Source organism: Oncorhynchus nerka, linkage group LG6, assembly GCF_034236695.1.
Source record: "Oncorhynchus nerka isolate Pitt River linkage group LG6, Oner_Uvic_2.0, whole genome shotgun sequence".
NCBI classification, from domain to species: Eukaryota; Metazoa; Chordata; class Actinopteri; order Salmoniformes; family Salmonidae; genus Oncorhynchus; species Oncorhynchus nerka.
In genome coordinates this window covers 91,379,293-91,404,980 of record NC_088401.1, presented here as the reverse complement: position 1 = coordinate 91,404,980, position 25,688 = coordinate 91,379,293, and the positions used below count along the sequence as shown (strand labels likewise).

At 51.4% G+C, this 25,688-nt stretch overlaps 1 protein-coding gene across 2 annotated transcripts in view; it reads left to right on the top strand.

Moving 5' to 3' along the window:
* fgf16 (fibroblast growth factor 16) overlaps positions 1 to 25,688 on the top strand; it is a 61,422-nt gene that overhangs the window by 1,521 nt on the left and 34,213 nt on the right. The window lies entirely within an intron of this gene.

Below are 25,688 nucleotides of genomic sequence, written 5' to 3'. Positions count from 1 at the left end.
TGGTTCCAATCACTATCACAGACACATGAGGTCACAGAGAAAAAATCACATTCTCTGCATCTCTTGTTCATGCAGTCATTCTGCAGGTGCAGCTTCTCTGTTAGGCTCACTGCCTGCCTGCCACGGAGAGAAAGAGAGAGTTGGGGAAAGATTGATGGAGAGAGAGTGAGATGGGGAGAGAGTGATGGGAGAGAGTGATGAGATGGAAAGAGTGATGGGGAGAGAGTGATGAGAGAGACAGAGATATGAGGAGAGAGGGAGGGAGACAGATGGGGAGAGAGACATAGGGAGAGAGAAAGAGAGTTGAATTGAATTTGAATTTAATTTAATTGAGAGAGAGATGGGGACAGAGAGAGACAGAGAGAGCCGGTGGTGTACAGGTCTGAACAAGGGTGAGGAGGGCTAAACAGGGCTGAGGAGGGCTGAACAGGGATGGACAGGGCTGAGGAGGGCTGGACAGGGCTGAGGAGTGCTGAACAGGGCTGAGGAGTGCTGAACAGGGCTGGGGAGGGCTGAACAGGGATAAACAGCGCTGGGGAGGGCTAAACAGGGCTGAACAGGGCTGGGGAGTGCTGAACAGGGCTGAGGAGGGCTGAACAGGGCTGGGGAGGGCTGAACAGGGATACACAGGGCTGAACAGGGCTGGGGAGTGCTGAACAGGGCTGAGGAGGGCTGAACAGGGCTGAGGAGGGCTGAACAGGGCTGAGGAGTGCTGAGGAGTGCTGAGGAGTGCTGAGGAGGGCTGAGGAGGGCTGGGGAGTGCTGAACAGGGCTGAACAGGGCTGGGGAGTGCTGAACAGGGCTGAGGAGGGCTGAGGAGGGCTGAACAGGGCTGAGGAGGGCTGAGGAGTGCTGAACAGGGCTGAGGAGTGCTGAACAGGGCTGGGGAGTGCTCTGAACAGGGCTGGGGAGTGCTGAACAGGGCTGGGGAGGGCTGAACAGGTCTGAGGAGGGCTGAACAGGGCTGGGGAGTGCTGAACAGGGATAAACAGGGCTGAGGAGGGCTGAACAGGGCTGAACAGGGATAAACAGGGCTGAACAGGGATAAACAGGGCTGAGGAGGGCTGAACAGGGCTGAACAGGGCTGAGGAGGGCTGAACAGGGCTGAGGAGGGCTGAACAGGGATAAACAGGGCTGAACAGGGATAAACAGGGCTGAGGAGGGCTGAACAGGGATAAACAGGGATAAACAGGGCTGAACAGGGCTGAACAGGGATCAACGGGGCTGAGGAGGGCTGAACAGGGATAAACAGGGCTGAGGAGGGATAAACAGGGCTGAGGAGGGCTGAACAGGGCTGAACAGGGATAAACGGAGCTGAGGAGGTCTAGAGAGGGTTGGGTGGTCTGCCCCAACCCGGATGGTGTTTGTTTCTGGCTTCACTTTGGGTTAGAGCAGGTGTCAGTGCTGGGAGGCTGGGAGAGAGAAGAGAGACAGAGGAGATGGATTTGATTAAAATGAATAATGTCACCAGGATCAGAGAGTTCTGCTCTTTCATTCCCTGGCAGTATCATCGTAGAGGATCAAAGAGAGCTGCTCTTTCATTCCCTGGCAGCATCATCGTAGAGGATCAGAGAGAGAGCTGGTCTTTCATTCCCTGGCAGCATCATCGTAGAGGATCAGAGAGAGCTGGTCTTTCATTCCCTGGCAGCATCATCGTAGAGGATCAGAGAGAGCTGGTCTTTCATTCCCTGGCAGCATCATCGTAGAGGATCAGAGAGAGAGAGCTGGTCTTTCATTCCCTGGCAGCATCATCGTAGAGGATCAGAGAGAGAGCTGGTCTTTCGTTCCCTGGCAGCATCATCGTAGAGGATCAGAGAGAGAGCTGGTCTTTCATTCCCTGGCAGCATCATCGTAGAGGATCAGAGAGAGAGCTGGTCTTTCGTTCCCTGGCAGCATCATCGTAGAGGATCAGAGAGAGAGCTGGTCTTTCATTCCCTGGCAGCATCATCGTAGAGGATCAGAGAGAGCTGGTCTTTCATTCCCTGGCAGCATCATCGTAGAGGATCAGAGAGAGAGAGCTGGTCTTTCATTCCCTGGCAGCATCATCGTAGAGGATCAGAGAGAGAGCTGGTCTTTCGTTCCCTGGCAGCATCATCGTAGAGGATCAGAGAGAGAGCTGGTCTTTCGTTCCCTGGCAGCATCATCGTACTGGATCGGAGAGAGCTGGTCTTTCATTCCCTGGCAGCATCATCGTAGAGGATCAGAGAGAGAGCTGGTCTTTCATTCCCTGGCAGCATCATCGTAGAGTAAGTCGCTCTGGATAAGAGCGTCTGCTAAATGACTTAAATGTAGAGGATCAGAGAGAGAGCTGGTCTTTCGTTCCCTGGCAGCATCATCGTAGAGAATTAGGGAGCAGGATGAGGCTGTTTGCATCCTATTGCCCTGGTCAAAAGTAGTGCACTACATTACATGACATAGTGCACTACACTACATGCCCAGGTGTTGTCTTGTCCTGGCCAGGGGAGGGCCGGACGTTAAACACTAATAACATCAGTATTATGTTATAGTTCTGCATCAGCTGTGGTAGTGTTTATCCACAGTTTATATAAACTATTAGAAAACATCCCTGTTCAGGCTTCAGGTAGAGACCAAATACTGTGGGAAAACATTCAATGTGTTCTGTCTATGGGCTCTGGTCAAAAGTAGCACACTATAAAGGGAATTATAGGGTGCCATTTGGGACGAAGACCATAAAGTGAAACATCTAGAACTAGTGGGGAGCTTCTGTTTCTCTCTGCACCACATAACGACTGAGATCAGCTGTCCACAACTCAGTCCCTATCATTGGCTACATCTCAAATGGCACCATATTCCCTACTTTAGACCAGAGCCCTATGGAACCCTATTCCCTATATAGTGCACTACTTTAGACCAGGGCCCTATGGAACCCTATTCCCTATATAGCGCACTACTTTATACCAGAGTCACCCAGGCTAGTCACCCAGGCTAGTCACCCAGGCTAGTCACCCAGGCTAGTCACCCAGGCTAGTCACCCAGGCTAGTCCCCCAGGCCAGTCCCCCAGGCCAGTCACCCAGGCCAGTCACCCAGGCCAGTCACCCAGGCTAGGACAGACTGTGTGTTATCGAGCTCTAAACACTGTTGCTCTCCAGAAGTTGGACGGCTGATCACAGAGTCGCACCTTATAACGTCCACGCTTCGCAAAAGCTCTGCAATGTTTTGTCGTCTTGTTCAGTGTTTTCCTACAGGTTTCCACCTGAAAGCGAGCCATGGCTCAGAGAGCACTGAGTGTTCAGGAGCTCCCCTCTAGGGTTCGGAAAGCTCTGGATATTCAGTGCGCATTCCTCAGTGCCTCAACTTCTCCAATGAACTGTATCAAACTTTCCAAGGTGGTGCAGACGTGGTTTTGTCTTGTGTCCTTTTGTATTTTTCATCTTTTTTTCTCCAAATATTTCAATTTATTTTCAATCTCTTTTTCATTTTAAAAAATTAAATATACCTTCAGGTAACCCGCCTCACCCAATGCGATAACGGATCCGCTTTAAAAAAGATATATATTTTTTTCTTATTCCTTATAACCAGAACATCCATCAGAAGCTAACCACCTAATTAGCGACTAGCTATTTAGTCATTGTCAGCCACTGCTAGCGGCCTTTACCCTCTGCACAGACACCAGCTGTTTGTTTTAGCCTGGATAATACTTGCCAGTATCGGATTGTTTCTCTACTACAACGTCGGATTCCTGCCTAAACCCTGGACCTTTACTCCTGATCATCACAGCTAGCCAGCCGAGTGACCCAGCCACGAAGCTAGCCCTGAGCCAGCTGCCACCGAGTGACCCAGCCACGAAGCTAGCCCTGAGCCAGCTGCCAGCGGGGTGACCCAGCCACGAAGCTAGCCCTGAGCCAGCTGCCACCGAGTGACCCAGCCACGAAGCTAGCCCTGAGCCAGCTGCCACCGAGTGACCCAGCCACGAAGCTAGCCCTGAGCCAGGTCCCCCTCCCGGCCTACTCCGTGATCACCTCCCGAACCCCAACACAGATTAAATCCGTATAACTTCTAGTTCTAAGCATTGCTCTTCTTTATTTTATTTTACGTTATTGAAAATGATACAGTCGGTATTTCGAAATACCCCAGTATACGGTATAAACAGTATACGGTATAAACAGTATACGGTATAAATGGTATAAACAGTATACGGTATAAACAGTATACGGTATAAACAGTATACGGTATAAACAGTATACGGTATAAATGGTATAAACAGTATACGGTATAAATGGTATAAACAGTATACGGTATAAATGGTATAAACAGTATACGGTATAAATGGTATAAATGGTATAAACAGTATACGGTATAAACAGTATACGGTATAAACAGTATACGGCATAAACAGTATACGGTATAAATGGTATATCGGCCAAATCTAGTATGTATGGTGTAACGTGTTGTCTCTGTCCTCTCTAGGTATCCTAGAGTTCATCAGTCTGGCTGTAGGGCTGGTCTATATCTCTGACAGGTGTTGTCTCTGTCCTCTCAAGGTATCCTAGAGTTCATCAGTCTGGCTGTAGGGCTGGTCTATATCTCTGACAGGTGTTGTCTCTGTCCTCTCTAGGTATCCTAGAGTTCATCAGTCTGGCTGTAGGGCTGGTCTATATCTCTGACAGGTGTTGTCTCTGTCCTCTCTAGGTATCCTAGAGTTCATCAGTCTGGCTGTAGGGCTGGTCTATATCTCTGACAGGTGTTGTCTCTGTCCTCTCTAGGTATCCTAGAGTTCATCAGTCTGGCTGTAGGGCTGGTCTATATCTCTGACAGGTGTTGTCTCTGTCCTCCCCATCGTGGAGTTCATCAGTCTGGCTGTAGGGCTGGTCTATATCTCTGACAGGTGTTGTCTCTGTCCTCTCTAGGTATCCTAGAGTTCATCAGTCTGGCTGTAGGGCTGGTCTATATCTCTGACAGGTGTTGTCTCTGTCCTCTCTAGGTATCCTAGAGTTCATCAGTCTGGCTGTAGGGCTGGTCTATATCTCTGACAGGTGTTGTCTCTGTCCTCTCTAGGTATCCTAGAGTTCATCAGTCTGGCTGTAGGGCTGGTCTATATCTCTGACAGGTGTTGTCTCTGTCCTCCCCATCGTGGAGTTCATCAGTCTGGCTGTAGGGCTGGTCTATATCTCTGACAGGTGTTGTCTCTGTCCTCCCCATCGTGGAGTTCATCAGTCTGGCTGTAGGGCTGGTCTATATCTCTGACAGGTGTTGTCTCTGTCCTCCCCATCGTGGAGTTCATCAGTCTGGCTGTAGGGCTGGTCTATATCTCTGACAGGTGTTGTCTCTGTCCTCCCCATCGTGGAGTTCATCAGTCTGGCTGTAGGGCTGGTCTATATCTCTGACAGGTGTTGTCTCTGTCCTCCCCATCGTGGAGTTCATCAGTCTGGCTGTAGGGCTGGTCTATATCTCTGACAGGTGTTGTCTCTGTCCTCCCCATCGTGGAGTTCATCAGTCTGGCTGTAGGGCTGGTCTATATCTCTGACAGGTGTTGTCTCTGTCCTCCCCATCGTGGAGTTCATCAGTCTGGCTGTAGGGCTGGTCTATATCTCTGACAGGTGTTGTCTCTGTCCTCCCCATCGTGGAGTTCATCAGTCTGGCTGTAGGGCTGGTCTATATCTCTGACAGGTGTTGTCTCTGTCCTCTCTAGGTATCCTAGAGTTCATCAGTCTGGCTGTAGGGCTGGTCTATATCTCTGACAGGTGTTATCTCTGTCCTCTCTAGGTATCCTAGAGTTCATCAGTCTGGCTGTAGGGCTGGTCTATATCTCTGACAGGTGTTGTCTCTGTCCTCTCTAGGTATCCTAGAGTTCATCAGTCTGGCTGTAGGGCTGGTCTATATCTCTGACAGGTGTTGTCTCTGTCCTCTCTAGGTATCCTAGAGTTCATCAGTCTGGCTGTAGGGCTGGTCTATATCTCTGACAGGTGTTGTCTCTGTCCTCTCTAGGTATCCTAGAGTTCATCAGTCTGGCTGTAGGGCTGGTCTATATCTCTGACAGGTGTTGTCTCTGTCCTCCCCATCGTGGAGTTCATCAGTCTGGCTGTAGGGCTGGTCTATATCTCTGACAGGTGTTGTCTCTGTCCTCCCCATCGTGGAGTTCATCAGTCTGGCTGTAGGGCTGGTCTATATCTCTGACAGGTGTTGTCTCTGTCCTCCCCATCGTGGAGTTCATCAGTCTGGCTGTAGGGCTGGTCTATATCTCTGACAGGTGTTGTCTCTGTCCTCTCTAGGTATCCTAGAGTTCATCAGTCTGGCTGTAGGGCTGGTCTATATCTCTGACAGGTGTTGTCTCTGTCCTCTCTAGGTATCCTAGAGTTCATCAGTCTGGCTGTAGGGCTGGTCTATATCTCTGACAGGTGTTGTCTCTGTCCTCTCTAGGTATCCTAGAGTTCATCAGTCTGGCTGTAGGGCTGGTCTATATCTCTGACAGGTGTTGTCTCTGTCCTCCCCATCGTGGAGTTCATCAGTCTGGCTGTAGGGCTGGTCTATATCTCTGACAGGTGTTGTCTCTGTCCTCCCCATCGTGGAGTTCATCAGTCTGGCTGTAGGGCTGGTCTATATCTCTGACAGGTGTTGTCTCTGTCCTCCCCATCGTGGAGTTCATCAGTCTGGCTGTAGGGCTGGTCTATATCTCTGACAGGTGTTGTCTCTGTCCTCCCCATCGTGGAGTTCATCAGTCTGGCTGTAGGGCTGGTCTATATCTCTGACAGGTGTTGTCTCTGTCCTCCCCATCGTGGAGTTCATCAGTCTGGCTGTAGGGCTGGTCTATATCTCTGACAGGTGTTGTCTCTGTCCTCCCCATCGTGGAGTTCATCAGTCTGGCTGTAGGGCTGGTCTATATCTCTGACAGGTGTTGTCTCTGTCCTCCCCATCGTGGAGTTCATCAGTCTGGCTGTAGGGCTGGTCTATATCTCTGACAGGTGTTGTCTCTGTCCTCTCTAGGTATCCTAGAGTTCATCAGTCTGGCTGTAGGGCTGGTCTATATCTCTGACAGGTGTTATCTCTGTCCTCTCTAGGTATCCTAGAGTTCATCAGTCTGGCTGTAGGGCTGGTCTATATCTCTGACAGGTGTTGTCTCTGTCCTCTCTAGGTATCCTAGAGTTCATCAGTCTGGCTGTAGGGCTGGTCTATATCTCTGACAGGTGTTGTCTCTGTCCTCTCTAGGTATCCTAGAGTTCATCAGTCTGGCTGTAGGGCTGGTCTATATCTCTGACAGGTGTTGTCTCTGTCCTCTCTAGGTATCCTAGAGTTCATCAGTCTGGCTGTAGGGCTGGTCTATATCTCTGACAGGTGTTGTCTCTGTCCTCCCCATCGTGGAGTTCATCAGTCTGGCTGTAGGGCTGGTCTATATCTCTGACAGGTGTTGTCTCTGTCCTCCCCATCGTGGAGTTCATCAGTCTGGCTGTAGGGCTGGTCTATATCTCTGACAGGTGTTGTCTCTGTCCTCCCCATCGTGGAGTTCATCAGTCTGGCTGTAGGGCTGGTCTATATCTCTGACAGGTGTTGTCTCTGTCCTCTCTAGGTATCCTAGAGTTCATCAGTCTGGCTGTAGGGCTGGTCTATATCTCTGACAGGTGTTGTCTCTGTCCTCCCCATCGTGGAGTTCATCAGTCTGGCTGTAGGGCTGGTCTATATCTCTGACAGGTGTTGTCTCTGTCCTCCCCATCGTGGAGTTCATCAGTCTGGCTGTAGGGCTGGTCTATATCTCTGACAGGTGTTGTCTCTGTCCTCCCCATCGTGGAGTTCATCAGTCTGGCTGTAGGGCTGGTCTATATCTCTGACAGGTGTTGTCTCTGTCCTCCCCATCGTGGAGTTCATCAGTCTGGCTGTAGGGCTGGTCTATATCTCTGACAGGTGTTGTCTCTGTCCTCTCCATCGTGGAGTTCATCAGTCTGGCTGTAGGGCTGGTCTATATCTCTGACAGGTGTTGTCTCTGTCCTCCCCATCGTGGAGTTCATCAGTCTGGCTGTAGGGCTGGTCTATATCTCTGACAGGTGTTGTCTCTGTCCTCCCCATCGTGGAGTTCATCAGTCTGGCTGTAGGGCTGGTCTATATCTCTGACAGGTGTTGTCTCTGTCCTCCCCATCGTGGAGTTCATCAGTCTGGCTGTAGGGCTGGTCTATATCTCTGACAGGTGTTGTCTCTGTCCTCCCCATCGTGGAGTTCATCAGTCTGGCTGTAGGGCTGGTCTATATCTCTGACAGGTGTTGTCTCTGTCCTCTCTAGGTATCCTAGAGTTCATCAGTCTGGCTGTAGGGCTGGTCTATATCTCTGACAGGTGTTGTCTCTGTCCTCTCTAGGTATCCTAGAGTTCATCAGTCTGGCTGTAGGGCTGGTCTATATCTCTGACAGGTGTTGTCTCTGTCCTCTCTAGGTATCCTAGAGTTCATCAGTCTGGCTGTAGGGCTGGTCTAAATCTCTGACAGGTGTTGTCTCTGTCCTCTCTAGGTATCCTAGAGTTCATCAGTCTGGCTGTAGGGCTGGTCTATATCTCTGACAGGTGTTGTCTCTGTCCTCCCCATCGTGGAGTTCATCAGTCTGGCTGTAGGGCTGGTCTATATCTCTGACAGGTGTTGTCTCTGTCCTCCCCATCGTGGAGTTCATCAGTCTGGCTGTAGGGCTGGTCTATATCTCTGACAGGTGTTGTCTCTGTCCTCCCCATCGTGGAGTTCATCAGTCTGGCTGTAGGGCTGGTCTATATCTCTGACAGGTGTTGTCTCTGTCCTCCCCATCGTGGAGTTCATCAGTCTGGCTGTAGGGCTGGTCTATATCTCTGACAGGTGTTGTCTCTGTCCTCCCCATCGTGGAGTTCATCAGTCTGGCTGTAGGGCTGGTCTATATCTCTGACAGGTGTTGTCTCTGTCCTCTCTAGGTATCCTAGAGTTCATCAGTCTGGCTGTAGGGCTGGTCTATATCTCTGACAGGTGTTATCTCTGTCCTCTCTAGGTATCCTAGAGTTCATCAGTCTGGCTGTAGGGCTGGTCTATATCTCTGACAGGTGTTGTCTCTGTCCTCTCTAGGTATCCTAGAGTTCATCAGTCTGGCTGTAGGGCTGGTCTATATCTCTGACAGGTGTTGTCTCTGTCCTCTCTAGGTATCCTAGAGTTCATCAGTCTGGCTGTAGGGCTGGTCTATATCTCTGACAGGTGTTGTCTCTGTCCTCTCTAGGTATCCTAGAGTTCATCAGTCTGGCTGTAGGGCTGGTCTATATCTCTGACAGGTGTTGTCTCTGTCCTCCCCATCGTGGAGTTCATCAGTCTGGCTGTAGGGCTGGTCTATATCTCTGACAGGTGTTGTCTCTGTCCTCCCCATCGTGGAGTTCATCAGTCTGGCTGTAGGGCTGGTCTATATCTCTGACAGGTGTTGTCTCTGTCCTCCCCATCGTGGAGTTCATCAGTCTGGCTGTAGGGCTGGTCTATATCTCTGACAGGTGTTGTCTCTGTCCTCTCTAGGTATCCTAGAGTTCATCAGTCTGGCTGTAGGGCTGGTCTATATCTCTGACAGGTGTTGTCTCTGTCCTCTCTAGGTATCCTAGAGTTCATCAGTCTGGCTGTAGGGCTGGTCTATATCTCTGACAGGTGTTGTCTCTGTCCTCTCTAGGTATCCTAGAGTTCATCAGTCTGGCTGTAGGGCTGGTCTAAATCTCTGACAGGTGTTGTCTCTGTCCTCTCTAGGTATCCTAGAGTTCATCAGTCTGGCTGTAGGGCTGGTCTATATCTCTGACAGGTGTTGTCTCTGTCCTCTCTAGGTATCCTAGAGTTCATCAGTCTGGCTGTAGGGCTGGTCTATATCTCTGACAGGTGTTGTCTCTGTCCTCCCCATCGTGGAGTTCATCAGTCTGGCTGTAGGGCTGGCCTATATCTCTGACAGGTGTTGTCTCTGTCCTCCCCATCGTGGAGTTCATCAGTCTGGCTGTAGGGCTGGTCTATATCTCTGACAGGTGTTGTCTCTGTCCTCCCCATCGTGGAGTTCATCAGTCTGGCTGTAGGGCTGGTCTATATCTCTGACAGGTGTTGTCTCTGTCCTCTCTAGGTATCCTAGAGTTCATCAGTCTGGCTGTAGGGCTGGTCTATATCTCTGACAGGTGTTGTCTCTGTCCTCCCCATCGTGGAGTTCATCAGTCTGGCTGTAGGGCTGGTCTATATCTCTGACAGGTGTTGTCTCTGTCCTCCCCATCGTGGAGTTCATCAGTCTGGCTGTAGGGCTGGTCTATATCTCTGACAGGTGTTGTCTCTGTCCTCCCCATCGTGGAGTTCATCAGTCTGGCTGTAGGGCTGGTCTATATCTCTGACAGGTGTTGTCTCTGTCCTCCCCATCGTGGAGTTCATCAGTCTGGCTGTAGGGCTGGTCTATATCTCTGACAGGTGTTGTCTCTGTCCTCTCCATCGTGGAGTTCATCAGTCTGGCTGTAGGGCTGGTCTATATCTCTGACAGGTGTTGTCTCTGTCCTCCCCATCGTGGAGTTCATCAGTCTGGCTGTAGGGCTGGTCTATATCTCTGACAGGTGTTGTCTCTGTCCTCCCCATCGTGGAGTTCATCAGTCTGGCTGTAGGGCTGGTCTATATCTCTGACAGGTGTTGTCTCTGTCCTCCCCATCGTGGAGTTCATCAGTCTGGCTGTAGGGCTGGTCTATATCTCTGACAGGTGTTGTCTCTGTCCTCCCCATCGTGGAGTTCATCAGTCTGGCTGTAGGGCTGGTCTATATCTCTGACAGGTGTTGTCTCTGTCCTCCCCATCGTGGAGTTCATCAGTCTGGCTGTAGGGCTGGTCTATATCTCTGACAGGTGTTGTCTCTGTCCTCCCCATCGTGGAGTTCATCAGTCTGGCTGTAGGGCTGGTCTATATCTCTGACAGGTGTTGTCTCTGTCCTCTCTAGGTATCCTAGAGTTCCTCAGTCTGGCTGTAGGGCTGGTCTATATCTCTGACAGGTGTTGTCTCTGTCCTCTCTAGGTATCCTAGAGTTCATCAGTCTGGCTGTAGGGCTGGTCTATATCTCTGACAGGTGTTGTCTCTGTCCTCTCTAGGTATCCTAGAGTTCATCAGTCTGGATGTAGGGCTGGTCTATATCTCTGACAGGTGTTGTCTCTGTCCTCTCTAGGTATCCTAGAGTTCATCAGTCTGGCTGTAGGGCTGGTCTATATCTCTGACAGGTGTTGTCTCTGTCCTCTCTAGGTATCCTAGAGTTCATCAGTCTGGCTGTAGGGCTGGTCTATATCTCTGACAGGTGTTGTCTCTGTCCTCCCCATCGTGGAGTTCATCAGTCTGGCTGTAGGGCTGGTCTATATCTCTGACAGGTGTTGTCTCTGTCCTCCCCATCGTGGAGTTCATCAGTCTGGCTGTAGGGCTGGTCTATATCTCTGACAGGTGTTGTCTCTGTCCTCCCCATCGTGGAGTTCATCAGTCTGGCTGTAGGGCTGGTCTATATCTCTGACAGTCCCTCGACTTCTTGGCTCTGACGGAAACATGGATCACCACAGACAACACCGCTACTCCTACTGCTCTCTCTTCGTCCGCCCACGTGCTCTCGCACACCCCGAGAGCTTCTGGTCAGCGGGGTGGTGGCACCGGGATCCTCATCTCTCCCAAGTGGTCATTCTCTCTTTCTCCCCTTACCCATCTGTCTATCGCCTCCTTTGAATTCCATGCTGTCACAGTTACCAGCCCTTTCAAGCTTAACATCCTTATCATTTATCGCCCTCCAGGTTCCCTCGGAGAGTTCATCAATGAGCTTGATGCCTTGATAAGCTCCTTTCCTGAGGACGGCTCACCTCTCACAGTTCTGGGCGACTTTAACCTCCCCACGTCTACCTTTGACTCATTCCTCTCTGCCTCCTTCTTTCCACTCCTCTCCTCTTTTGACCTCACCCTCTCACCTTCCCCCTACTCACAAGGCAGGCAATACGCTCGACCTCATCTTTACTAGATGCTGTTCCTCCACTAACCTCATTGCAACTCCTCCAAGTCTCCGACCACTACCTTGTATCCTTTTCCCTCTCGCTCTCATCCAACACTTCCCACACTGCCCCTACTCGGATGGTATCGCGCCGTCCCAACCTTCGCTCTCTCTCCCCGCTACTCTCTCCTCTTCCATCCTATCATCTCTTCCCTCTGCTCAAACCTTCTCCAACCTATCTCCTGATTCTGCCTCCTCAACCCTCCTCTCCTCCCTTTCTGCATCCTTTGACTCTCTATGTCCCCTATCCTCCAGGCCGGCTCGGTCCTCCCCTCCCGCTCCGTGGCTCGACGACTCATTGCGAGCTCACAGAACAGGGCTCCGGGCAGCCGAGCGGAAATGGAGGAAAACTCGCCTCCCTGCGGACCTGGCATCCTTTCACTCCCTCCTCTCTACATTTTCCTCCTCTGTCTCTGCTGCTAAAGCCACTTTCTACCACTCTAAATTCCAAGCATCTGCCTCTAACCCTAGGAAGCTCTTTGCCACCTTCTCCTCCCTCTTGAATCCTCCTCCCCTCCCCCCTCCTCCCTCTCTGCAGATGACTTCGTCAACCATTTTGAAAAGAAGGTCGACGACATCCGATCCTCGTTTGCTAAGTCAAACGACACCGCTGGTTCTGCTCACACTGCCCTACCCTGTGCTCTGACCTCTTTCTCCCTCTCTCTCCAGATGACATCTCGCGTCTTGTGACGGCCGGCCGCCCAACAACCTGCCCGCTTGACCCTATCCCCTCCTCTCTTCTCCAGACCATCTCCGGTGACCTTCTCCCTTACCTCACCTCGCTCATCAACTCATCCCTGACCGCTGGCTACGTCCCTCCCGTCTTCAAGAGAGCGAGAGTTGAACCCCTTCTGAAAAAACCTACACTCGATCCCTCCGATGTCAACAACTACAGACCAGTATCCCTTCTTTCTTTTCTCTCCAAAACTCTTGAACGTGCCGTCCTTGGCCAGCTCTCCCGCTATCTCTCTCAGAATGACCTTCTTGATCCAAATCAGTCAGGTTTCAAGACTAGTCATTCAACTGAGACTGCTCTTCTCTGTATCACGGAGGCGCTCCGCACTGCTAAAGCTAACTCTCTCTCCTCTGCTCTCATCCTTCTAGACCTATCGGCTGCCTTCGATACTGTGAACCATCAGATCCTCCTCTCCACCCTCTCCGAGTTGGGCATCTCCGGCGCGGCCCACGCTTGGATTGCGTCCTACCTGACAGGTCGCTCCTACCAGGTGGCGTGGCGAGAATCCGTCTCCTCACCACGTGCTCTCACCACTGGTGTCCCCCAGGGCTCTATTCTAGGCCCTCTCCTATTCTCGCTATACACCAAGTCACTTGGCTCTGTCATAACCTCACATGGTCTCTCCTATCATTGCTATGCAGACGACACACAATTAATCGTCTCCTTTCCCCCTTCTGACGACCAGGTGGCGAATCGCATCTCTGCATGTCTGGCAGACATATCAGTGTGGATGACGGACCATCACCTCAAGCTGAACCTCGGCAAGACGGAGCTGCTCTTCCTCCCGGGGAAGGACTGCCCGTTCCATGATCTCGCCATCACGGTTGACAACTCCATTGTGTCCTCGTCCCAGAGCGCTAAGAACCTTGGCGTGATCCTGGACAACACCCTGTCGTTCTCAAATAACATCAAGGCGGTGGCCCGTTCCTGTAGGTTCATGCTCTACAACATCCGCAGAGTACGACCCTGCCTCACACAGGAAGCGGCGCAGGTCCTAATCCAGGCACTTGTCATCTCCCGTCTGGATTACTGCAACTCGCTGTTGGCTGGGCTCCCTGCCTGTGCCATTAAACCCCTACAACTCATCCAGAACGCCGCAGCCCGTCTGGTGTTCAACCTTCCCAAGTTCTCTCACGTCACCCCGCTCCTCCGCTCTCTCCACTGGCTTCCAGTTGAAGCTCGCATCCGCTACAAGACCATGGTGCTTGCCTACGGAGCTGTGAGGGGAACGGCACCTCAGTACCTCCAGGCTCTGATCAGGCCCTACACCCAAACAAGGGCACTGCGTTCATCCACCTCTGGCCTGCTCGCCTCCCTACCACTGAGGAAGTACAGTTCCCGCTCAGCCCAGTCAAAACTGTTCGCTGCTCTGGCCCCCCAATGGTGGAACAAACTCCCTCACGACGCCAGGACAGCGGAGTCAATCACCACCTTCCGGAGACACCTGAAACCCCACCTCTTTAAGGAATACCTAGGATAGGATAAAGTAATCCTTCTCACCCCCCCTTAAAAGACCTAGATGCACTATTGTAAAGTGGCTGTTCCACTGGATGTCATAAGGTGAAAGCACCAATTTGTAAGTCGCTCTGGATAAGAGCGTCTGCTAAATGACTTAAATGTAAATGTAAATGTAAATGTCTATATCTCTGACAGGTGTTGTCTCTGTCCTCTCCATCGTGGAGTTCATCAGTCTGGCTGTAGGGCTGGTCTATATCTCTGACAGGTGTTGTCTCTGTCCTCTCCATCGTGGAGTTCATCAGTCTGGCTGTAGGGCTGGTCTATATCTCTGACAGGTGTTGTCTCTGTCCTCCCCATCGTGGAGTTCATCAGTCTGGCTGTAGGGCTGGTCTATATCTCTGACAGGTGTTGTCTCTGTCCTCTCCATCGTGGAGTTCATCAGTCTGGCTGTAGGGCTGATCTATATCTCTGACAGGTGTTGTCTCTATCCTCCCCATCGTGGAGTTCATCAGTCTGGCTGTAGGGCTGGTCTATATCTCTGACAGGTGTTGTCTCTGTCCTCCCCATCGTGGAGTTCATCAGTCTGGCTGTAGGGCTGGTCTATATCTCTGACAGGTGTTGTCTCTGTCCTCTCCATCGTGGAGTTCATCAGTCTGGCTGTAGGGCTGGGCTATATCTCTGACAGGTGTTGTCTCTGTCCTCCCCATCGTGGAGTTCATCAGTCTGGCTGTAGGGCTGGTCTATATCTCTGACAGGTGTTGTCTCTGTCCTCTCCATCGTGGAGTTCATCAGTCTGGCTGTAGGGCTGGTCTATATCTCTGACAGGTGTTGTCTCTGTCCTCTCTAGGTATCCTAGAGTTCATCAGTCTGGCTGTAGGGCTGGTCTATATCTCTGACAGGTGTTGTCTCTGTCCTCTCCATCGTGGAGTTCATCAGTCTGGCTGTAGGGCTGGTCTATATCTCTGACAGGTGTTGTCTCTGTCCTCCCCATCGTGGAGTTCATCAGTCTGGCTGTAGGGCTGGTCTATATCTCTGACAGGTGTTGTCTCTGTCCTCTCCATTGTGGAGTTCATCAGTCTGGCTGTAGGGCTGGTCTATATCTCTGACAGGTGTTGTCTCTGTCCTCTCTAGGTATCCTAGAGTTCATCAGTCTGGCTGTAGGGCTGGTCTATATCTCTGACAGGTGTTGTCTCTGTCCTCTCCATTGTGGAGTTCATCAGTCTGGCTGTAGGGCTGGTCTATATCTCTGACAGGTGTTGTCTCTGTCCTCTCCATCGTGGAGTTCATCAGTCTGGCTGTAGGGCTGGTCTATATCTCTGACAGGTGTTGTCTCTGTCCTCTCCATCGTGGAGTTCATCAGTCTGGCTGTAGGGCTGGTCTATATCTCTGACAGGTGTTGTCTCTGTCCTCTCCATCGTGGAGTTCATCAGTCTGGCTGTAGGGCTGGTCTATATCTCTGACAGGTGTTGTCTCTGTCCTCCCCATCTTGGAGTTCATCAGTCTGGCTGTAGGGCTGGTCTATATCTCTGACAGGTGTTGTCTCTGTCCTCCCCTTCATGGAGTTCATCAGTCTGGCTGTAGGGCTGGTCTATATCTCTGACAGGTGTTGTCTCTGTCCTCTCCATCGTGGAGTTCATCAGTCTGGCTGTAGGGCTGATCTATATCTCTGACAGGTGTTGTCTCTGTCCTCCCCATCGTGGAGTTCATCAGTCTGGCTGTAGGGCTGGTCTATATCTCTCACAGGTGTTGTCTCTGTCCTCCCCATCGTGGAGTTCATCAGTCTGGCTGTAGGGCTGGTCTATATCTCTGACAGGTGTTGTCTCTGTCCTCCCCATCGTGGAGTTCATCATTCTGGCTGTAGGGCTGGTCTATATCTCTGACAGGTGTTGTCTCTGTCCTCCCCATCGTGGAGTTCATCAGTCTGGCTGTAGGGCTGGTCTATATCTCTGACAGGTGTTGTCTCTGTCCTCCCCATCGTGGAGTTCATCAGTCTGGCTGTAGGGCTGGTCTATATCTCTGACAGGTGTTGTCTCTGTCCTCTCCATCTTGGAGTTCATCAGTCTGGCTGTAGTGCTGGTCTATATCTCTGACAGGTGTTGTCTCTGTCCTCTCCATCGTGGAGTTCATCAGTCTGGCTGTAGGGCTGGTCTATATCTCTGACAGGTGTTGTCTCTGTCCTCCCCATCGTGGAGTTCATCAGTCTGGCTGTAGGGCTGGTCTATATCTCTGACAGGTGTTGTCTCTGTCCTCTCCATCGTGGAGTTCATCAGTCTGGCTGTAGGGCTGGTCTATATCTCTGACAGGTGTTGTCTCTGTCCTCTCTAGGTATCCTAGAGTTCATCAGTCTGGCTGTAGGGCTGGTCTATATCTCTGACAGGTGTTGTCTCTGTCCTCTCCATCGTGGAGTTCATCAGTCTGGCTGTAGGGCTGGTCTATATCTCTGACAGGTGTTGTCTCTGTCCTCCCCATCGTGGAGTTCATCAGTCTGGCTGTAGGGCTGGTCTATATCTCTGACAGGTGTTGTCTCTGTCCTCCCCATCTTGGAGTTCATCAGTCTGGCTGTAGGGCTGGTCTATATCTCTGACAGGTGTTGTCTCTGTCCTCCCCTTCATGGAGTTCATCAGTCTGGCTGTAGGGCTGGTCTATATCTCTGACAGGTGTTGTCTCTGTCCTCTCCATCGTGGAGTTCATCAGTCTGGCTGTAGGGCTGATCTATATCTCTGACAGGTGTTGTCTCTGTCCTCCCCATCGTGGAGTTCATCAGTCTGGCTGTAGGGCTGGTCTATATCTCTCACAGGTGTTGTCTCTGTCCTCCCCATCGTGGAGTTCATCAGTCTGGCTGTAGGGCTGGTCTATATCTCTGACAGGTGTTGTCTCTGTCCTCCCCATCGTGGAGTTCATCATTCTGGCTGTAGGGCTGGTCTATATCTCTGACAGGTGTTGTCTCTGTCCTCCCCATCGTGGAGTTCATCAGTCTGGCTGTAGGGCTGGTCTATATCTCTGACAGGTGTTGTCTCTGTCCTCCCCATCGTGGAGTTCATCAGTCTGGCTGTAGGGCTGGTCTATCTCTGACAGGTGTTGTCTCTGTCCTCTCCATCTTGGAGTTCATCAGTCTGGCTGTAGTGCTGGTCTATATCTCTGACAGGTGTTGTCTCTGTCCTCTCCATCGTGGAGTTCATCAGTCTGGCTGTAGGGCTGGTCTATATCTCTGACAGGTGTTGTCTCTGTCCTCCCCATCGTGGAGTTCATCAGTCTGGCTGTAGGGCTGGTCTATATCTCTGACAGGTGTTGTCTCTGTCCTCTCCATCGTGGAGTTCATCAGTCTGGCTGTAGGGCTGGTCTATATCTCTGACAGGTGTTGTCTCTGTCCTCTCTAGGTATCCTGAGAGTTCATCAGTCTGGCTGTAGGGCTGGTCTATATCTCTGACAGGTGTTGTCTCTGTCCTCTCCATCGTGGAGTTCATCAGTCTGGCTGTAGGGCTGGTCTATATCTCTGACAGGTGTTGTCTCTGTCCTCCCCATCGTGGAGTTCATCAGTCTGGCTGTAGGGCTGGTCTATATCTCTGACAGGTGTTGTCTCTGTCCTCTCCATCCTAGAGATCATCAGTCTGGCTGTAGGGCTGGTCTATATCTCTGACAGGTGTTGTCTCTGTCCTCTCCATCGTGGAGTTCATCAGTCTGGCTGTAGGGCTGGTCTATATCTCTGACAGGTGTTGTCTCTGTCCTCTCCATCGTGGAGTTCATCAGTCTGGCTGTAGGGCTGGTCTATATCTCTGACAGGTGTTGTCTCTGTCCTCCCCATCGTGGAGTTCATCAGTCTGGCTGTAGGGCTGGTCTATATCTCTGACAGGTGTTGTCTCTGTCCTCTCCATCCTAGAGATCATCAGTCTGGCTGTAGGGCTGGTCTATATCTCTGACAGGTGTTGTCTCTGTCCTCTCCATCGTGGAGTTCATCAGTCTGGCTGTAGGGCTGGTCTATATCTCTGACAGGTGTTGTCTCTGTCCTCCCCATCGTGGAGTTCATCAGTCTGGCTGTAGGGCTGGTCTATATCTCTGACAGGTGTTGTCTCTGTCCTCTCCATCGTGGAGTTCATCAGTCTGGCTGTAGGGCTGGTCTATATCTCTGACAGGTGTTGTCTCTGTCCTCTCTAGGTATCCTAGAGTTCATCAGTCTGGCTGTAGGGCTGGTCTATATCTCTGACAGGTGTTGTCTCTGTCCTCTCCATCGTGGAGTTCATCAGTCTGGCTGTAGGGCTGGTCTATATCTCTGACAGGTGTTGTCTCTGTCCTCCCCATCGTGGAGTTCATCAGTCTGGCTGTAGGGCTGGTCTATATCTCTGACAGGTGTTGTCTCTGTACTCTCCATCGTGGAGTTCATCAGTCTGGCTGTAGGGCTGGTCTATATCTCTGACAGGTGTTGTCTCTGTCCTCTCTAGGTATCCTAGAGTTCATCAGTCTGGCTGTAGGGCTGGTCTATATCTCTGACAGGTGTTGTCTCTGTCCTCTCCATTGTGGAGTTCATCAGTCTGGCTGTAGGGCTGGTCTATATCTCTGACAGGTGTTGTCTCTGTCCTCTCCATCGTGGAGTTCATCAGTCTGGCTGTAGGGCTGGTCTATATCTCTGACAGGTGTTGTCTCTGTCCTCTCCATCGTGGAGTTCATCAGTCTGGCTGTAGGGCTGGTCTATATCTCTGACAGGTGTTGTCTCTGTCCTCTCCATCGTGGAGTTCATCAGTCTGGCTGTAGGGCTGGTCTATATCTCTGACAGGTGTTGTCTCTGTCCTCCCCATCTTGGAGTTCATCAGTCTGGCTGTAGGGCTGGTCTATATCTCTGACAGGTGTTGTCTCTGTCCTCCCCATCGTGGAGTTCATCATTCTGGCTGTAGGGCTGGTCTATATCTCTGACAGGTGTTGTCTCTGTCCTCCCCATCGTGGAGTTCATCAGTCTGGCTGTAGGGCTGGTCTATATCTCTGACAGGTGTTGTCTCTGTCCTCCCCATCGTGGAGTTCATCAGTCTGGCTGTAGGGCTGGTCTATATCTCTGACAGGTGTTGTCTCTGTCTGGCTGTAGGGCTGGTCTATATCTCTCCATCTTGGAGTTCATCAGTCTGGCTGTAGGGCTGGTCTATATCTCTGACAGGTGTTGTCTCTGTCCTCTCCATCGTGGAGTTCATCAGTCTGGCTGTAGGGCTGGTCTATATCTCTGACAGGTGTTGTCTCTGTCCTCCCCATCGTGGAGTTCATCAGTCTGGCTGTAGGGCTGGTCTATATCTCTGACAGGTGTTGTCTCTGTCCTCTCCATCGTGGAGTTCATCAGTCTGGCTGTAGGGCTGGTCTATATCTCTGACAGGTGTTGTCTCTGTCCTCTCTAGGTATCCTAGAGTTCATCAGTCTGGCTGTAGGGCTGGTCTATATCTCTGACAGGTGTTGTCTCTGTCCTCTCCATCGTGGAGTTCATCAGTCTGGCTGTAGGGCTGGTCTATATCTCTGACAGGTGTTGTCTCTGTCCTCCCCATCGTGGAGTTCATCAGTCTGGCTGTAGGGCTGGTCTATATCTCTGACAGGTGTTGTCTCTGTCCTCTCCATCCTAGAGATCATCAGTCTGGCTGTAGGGCTGGTCTATATCTCTGACAGGTGTTGTCTCTGTCCTCTCCATCGTGGAGTTCATCAGTCTGGCTGTAGGGCTGGTCTATATCTCTGACAGGTGTTGTCTCTGTCCTCTCCATCGTGGAGTTCATCAGTCTGGCTGTAGGGCTGGTCTATATCTCTGACAGGTGTTGTCTCTGTCCTCCCCATCGTGGAGTTCATCAGTCTGGCTGTAGGGCTGGTCTATATCTCTGACAGGTGTTGTCTCTGTCCTCTCCATCCTAGAGATCATCAGTCTGGCTGTAGGGCTGGTCTATATCTCTGACAGGTGTTGTCTCTGTCCTCTCCATCGTGGAGTTCATCAGTCTGGCTGTAGGGCTGGTCTATATCTCTGACAGGTGTTGTCTCTGTCCTCCCCATCGTGGAGTTCATCAGTCTGGCTGTAGGGCTGGTCTATATCTCTGACAGGTGTTGTCTCTGTCCTCTCCATCGTGGAGTTCATCAGTCTGGCTGTAGGGCTGGTCTATATCTCTGACAGTTGTTGTCTCTGTCCTCTCCATCCTAGAGTTCATCAGTCTGGCTGTAGGGCTGGTCTATATCTCTGACAGGTGTTGTCTCTGTCCTCTCCATCGTGGAGTTCATCAGTCTGGCTGTAGGGCTGGTCTATATCTCTGACAGGTGTTGTCTCTGTCCTCCCCATCGTGGAGTTCATCAGTCTGGCTGTAGGGCTGGTCTATATCTCTGACAGGTGTTGTCTCTGTCCTCTCCATCGTGGAGTTCATCAGTCTGGCTGTAGGGCTGGTCTATATCTCTGACAGGTGTTGTCTCTGTCCTCTCCATCCTAGAGTTCATCAGTCTGGCTGTAGGGCTGGTCTATATCTCTGACAGGTGTTGTCTCTGTCCTCTCCATTGTGGAGTTCATCAGTCTGGCTGTAGGGCTGGTCTATATCTCTGACAGGTGTTGTCTCTGTCCTCTCCATCGTGGAGTTCATCAGTCTGGCTGTAGGGCTGGTCTATATCTCTGACAGGTGTTGTCTCTGTCCTCTCCATCGTGGAGTTCATCAGTCTGGCTGTAGGGCTGGTCTATATCTCTGACAGGTGTTGTCTCTGTCCTCTCCATCGTGGAGTTCATCAGTCTGGCTGTAGGGCTGGTCTATATCTCTGACAGGTGTTGTCTCTGTCCTCCCCATCTGGAGTTCATCAGTCTGGCTGTAGGGCTGGTCTATATCTCTGACAGGTGTTGTCTCTGTCCTCCCCTTCATGGAGTTCATCAGTCTGGCTGTAGGGCTGGTCTATATCTCTGACAGGTGTTGTCTCTGTCCTCTCCATCGTGGAGTTCATCAGTCTGGCTGTAGGGCTGATCTATATCTCTGACAGGTGTTGTCTCTGTCCTCCCCATCGTGGAGTTCATCAGTCTGGCTGTAGGGCTGGTCTATATCTCTGACAGGTGTTGTCTCTGTCCTCCCCATCGTGGAGTTCATCAGTCTGGCTGTCTGGCTGTAGGGCTGGTCTATATCTCTGACAGGTGTTGTCTCTGTCCTCTCCATCTTGGAGTTCATCAGTCTGGCTGTAGGGCTGGTCTATATCTCTGACAGGTGTTGTCTCTGTCCTCCCCATCGTGGAGTTCATCAGTCTGGCTGTAGGGCTGGTCTATATCTCTGACAGGTGTTGTCTCTGTCCTCCCCATCGTGGAGTTCATCAGTCTGGCTGTAGGGCTGGTCTATATCTCTGACAGGTGTTGTCTCTGTCCTCTCCATCGTGGAGTTCATCAGTCTGGCTGTAGGGCTGGTCTATATCTCTGACAGGTGTTGTCTCTGTCCTCTCTAGGTATCCTAGAGTTCATCAGTCTGGCTGTAGGGCTGGTCTATATCTCTGACAGGTGTTGTCTCTGTCCTCTCCATCGTGGAGTTCATCAGTCTGGCTGTAGGGCTGGTCTATATCTCTGACAGGTGTTGTCTCTGTCCTCCCCATCGTGGAGTTCATCAGTCTGGCTGTAGGGCTGGTCTATATCTCTGACAGGTGTTGTCTCTGTCCTCTCCATCCTAGAGATCATCAGTCTGGCTGTAGGGCTGGTCTATATCTCTGACAGGTGTTGTCTCTGTCCTCTCCATCGTGGAGTTCATCAGTCTGGCTGTAGGGCTGGTCTATATCTCTGACAGGTGTTGTCTCTGTCCTCTCCATCGTGGAGTTCATCAGTCTGGCTGTAGGGCTGGTCTATATCTCTGACAGGTGTTGTCTCTGTCCTCCCCATCGTGGAGTTCATCAGTCTGGCTGTAGGGCTGGTCTATATCTCTGACAGGTGTTGTCTCTGTCCTCTCCATCCTAGAGATCATCAGTCTGGCTGTAGGGCTGGTCTATATCTCTGACAGGTGTTGTCTCTGTCCTCTCCATCGTGGAGTTCATCAGTCTGGCTGTAGGGCTGGTCTATATCTCTGACAGGTGTTGTCTCTGTCCTCCCCATCGTGGAGTTCATCAGTCTGGCTGTAGGGCTGGTCTATATCTCTGACAGGTGTTGTCTCTGTCCTCTCCATCGTGGAGTTCATCAGTCTGGCTGTAGGGCTGGTCTATATCTCTGACAGGTGTTGTCTCTGTCCTCCCCATCGTGGAGTTCATCAGTCTGGCTGTAGGGCTGGTCTATATCTCTGACAGGTGTTGTCTCTGTCCTCTCCATCGTGGAGTTCATCAGTCTGGCTGTAGGGCTGGTCTATATCTCTGACAGGTGTTGTCTCTGTCCTCTGTCCATCCTAGAGTTCATCAGTCTGGCTGTAGGGCTGGTCTATATCTCTGACAGGTGTTGTCTCTGTCCTCTCCATTGTGGAGTTCATCAGTCTGGCTGTAGGGCTGGTCTATATCTCTGACAGGTGTTGTCTCTGTCCTCTCCATCGTGGAGTTCATCAGTCTGGCTGTAGGGCTGGTCTATATCTCTGACAGGTGTTGTCTCTGTCCTCTCCATCGTGGAGTTCATCAGTCTGGCTGTAGGGCTGGTCTATATCTCTGACAGGTGTTGTCTCTGTCCTCTCCATCGTGGAGTTCATCAGTCTGGCTGTAGGGCTGGTCTATATCTCTGACAGGTGTTGTCTCTGTCCTCCCCATCTTGGAGTTCATCAGTCTGGCTGTAGGGCTGGTCTATATCTCTGACAGGTGTTGTCTCTGTCCTCCCCATCGTGGAGTTCATCAGTCTGGCTGTAGGGCTGGTCTATATCTCTGACAGGTGTTGTCTCTGTCCTCTCCATCGTGGAGTTCATCAGTCTGGCTGTAGGGCTGGTCTATATCTCTGACAGGTGTTGTCTCTGTCCTCCCCATCGTGGAGTTCATCAGTCTGGCTGTAGGGCTGGTCTATATCTCTGACAGGTGTTGTCTCTGTCCTCCCCATCGTGGAGTTCATCAGTCTGGCTGTAGGGCTGGTCTATATCTCTGACAGGTGTTGTCTCTGTCCTCCCCATCGTGGAGTTCATCAGTCTGGCTGTAGGGCTGGTCTATATCTCTGACAGGTGTTGTCTGTCCTCTCCATCGTGGAGTTCATCAGTCTGGCTGTAGGGCTGGTCTATATCTCTGACAGGTGTTGTCTCTGTCCTCTCTAGGTATCCTAGAGTTCATCAGTCTGGCTGTAGGGCTGGTCTATATCTCTGACAGGTGTTGTCTCTGTCCTCTCCATCGTGGAGTTCATCAGTCTGGCTGTAGGGCTGGTCTATATCTCTGACAGGTGTTGTCTCTGTCCTCCCCATCGTGGAGTTCATCAGTCTGGCTGTAGGCTGGTCTATATCTCTGACAGGTGTTGTCTCTGTCCTCTCCATCGTGGAGTTCATCAGTCTGGCTGTAGGGCTGGTCTATATCTCTGACAGGTGTTGTCTCTGTCCTCCCCATCGTGGAGTTCATCAGTCTGGCTGTAGGGCTGGTCTATATCTCTGACAGGTGTTGTCTCTGTCCTCTCCCATCGTGGAGTTCATCAGTCTGGCTGTAGGGCTGGTCTATATCTCTGACAGGTGTTGTCTCTGTCCTCTCTAGGTATCCTAGAGTTCATCAGTCTGGCTGTAGGGCTGGTCTATATCTCTGACAGGTGTTGTCTCTGTCCTCCCATCGTGGAGTTCATCAGTCTGGCTGTAGGGCTGGTCTATATCTCTGACAGGTGTTGTCTCTGTCCTCCCATCGTGGAGTTCATCAGTCTGGCTGTAGGGCTGGTCTATATCTCTGACAGGTGTTGTCTCTGTCCTCCCCATCGTGGAGTTCATCAGTCTGGCTGTAGGGCTGGTCTATATCTCTGACAGGTGTTGTCTCTGTCCTCTCCATCGTGGAGTTCATCAGTCTGGCTGTAGGGCTGGTCTATATCTCTGACAGGTGTTGTCTCTGTCCTCTCCATCGTGGAGTTCATCAGTCTGGCTGTAGGGCTGGTCTATATCTCTGACAGGTGTTGTCTCTGTCCTCCCCATCGTGGAGTTCATCAGTCTGGCTGTAGGGCTGGTCTATATCTCTGACAGGTGTTGTCTCTGTCCTCCCCATCGTGGAGTTCATCAGTCTGGCTGTAGGGCTGGTCTATATCTCTGACAGGTGTTGTCTCTGTCCTCTCCATTGTGGGGTTCATCAGTCTGGCTGTAGGGCTGGTCTATATCTCTGACAGGTGTTGTCTCTGTCCTCTCTAGGTATCCTAGAGTTCATCAGTCTGGCTGTAGGGCTGGTCTATATCTCTGACAGGTGTTGTCTCTGTCCTCTCCATCGTGGAGTTCATCAGTCTGGCTGTAGGGCTGGTCTATATCTCTGACAGGTGTTGTCTCTGTCCTCCCCATCGTGGAGTTCATCAGTCTGGCTGTAGGGCTGGTCTATATCTCTGACAGGTGTTGTCTCTGTCCTCTCCATCCTAGAGATCATCAGTCTGGCTGTAGGGCTGGTCTATATCTCTGACAGGTGTTGTCTCTGTCCTCTCCATCGTGGAGTTCATCAGTCTGGCTGTAGGGCTGGTCTATATCTCTGACAGGTGTTGTCTCTGTCCTCCCCATCGTGGAGTTCATCAGTCTGGCTGTAGGGCTGGTCTATATCTCTGACAGGTGTTCTCTCTGTCCTCCCCATCGTGGAGTTCATCAGTCTGGCTGTAGGGCTGGTCTATATCTCTGACAGGTGTTCTCTCTGTCCTCCCCATCGTGGAGTTCATCAGTCTGGCTGTAGGGCTGGTCTATATCTCTGACAGGTGTTGTCTCTGTCCTCTCCATCGTGGAGTTCATCAGTCTGGCTGTAGGGCTGGTCTATATCTCTGACAGGTGTCGTCTCTGTCCTCTCCATCGTGGAGTTCATCAGTCTGGCTGTAGGGCTGGTCTATATCTCTGACAGGTGTTGTCTCTGTCCTCTCCATCGTGGAGTTCATCAGTCTGGCTGTAGGGCTGGTCTATATCTCTGACAGGTGTTGTCTCTGTCCTCCCCATTGTGGAGTTCATCAGTCTGGCTGTAGGGCTGGTCTATATCTCTGACAGGTGTTGTCTCTGTCCTCTCCATCGTGGAGTTCATCAGTCTGGCTGTAGGGCTGGTCTATATCTCTGACAGGTGTTGTCTCTGTCCTGTCCATCGTGGAGTTCATCAGTCTGGCTGTAGGGCTGGTCTATATCTCTGACAGGTGTTGTCTCTGTCCTCCCCATCGTGGAGTTCATCAGTCTGGCTGTAGGGCTGGTCTATATCTCTGACAGGTGTTGTCTCTGTCCTCTCTAGGTATCCTAGAGTTCATCAGTCTGGCAGTAGGGCTGGTCTATATCTCTGACAGGTGTTGTCTCTGTCCTCTCCATCGTGGAGTTCATCAGTCTGGCTGTAGGGATGGTCTATATCTCTGACAGGTGTTGTCTCTGTCCTCCCCCTCGTGGAGTTCATCAGTCTGGCTGTAGGGCTGGTCTATATCTCTGACAGGTGTTGTCTCTGTTCTCCCCATCGTGGAGTTCATCAGTCTGGCTGTAGGGCTGGTCTATATCTCTGACAGG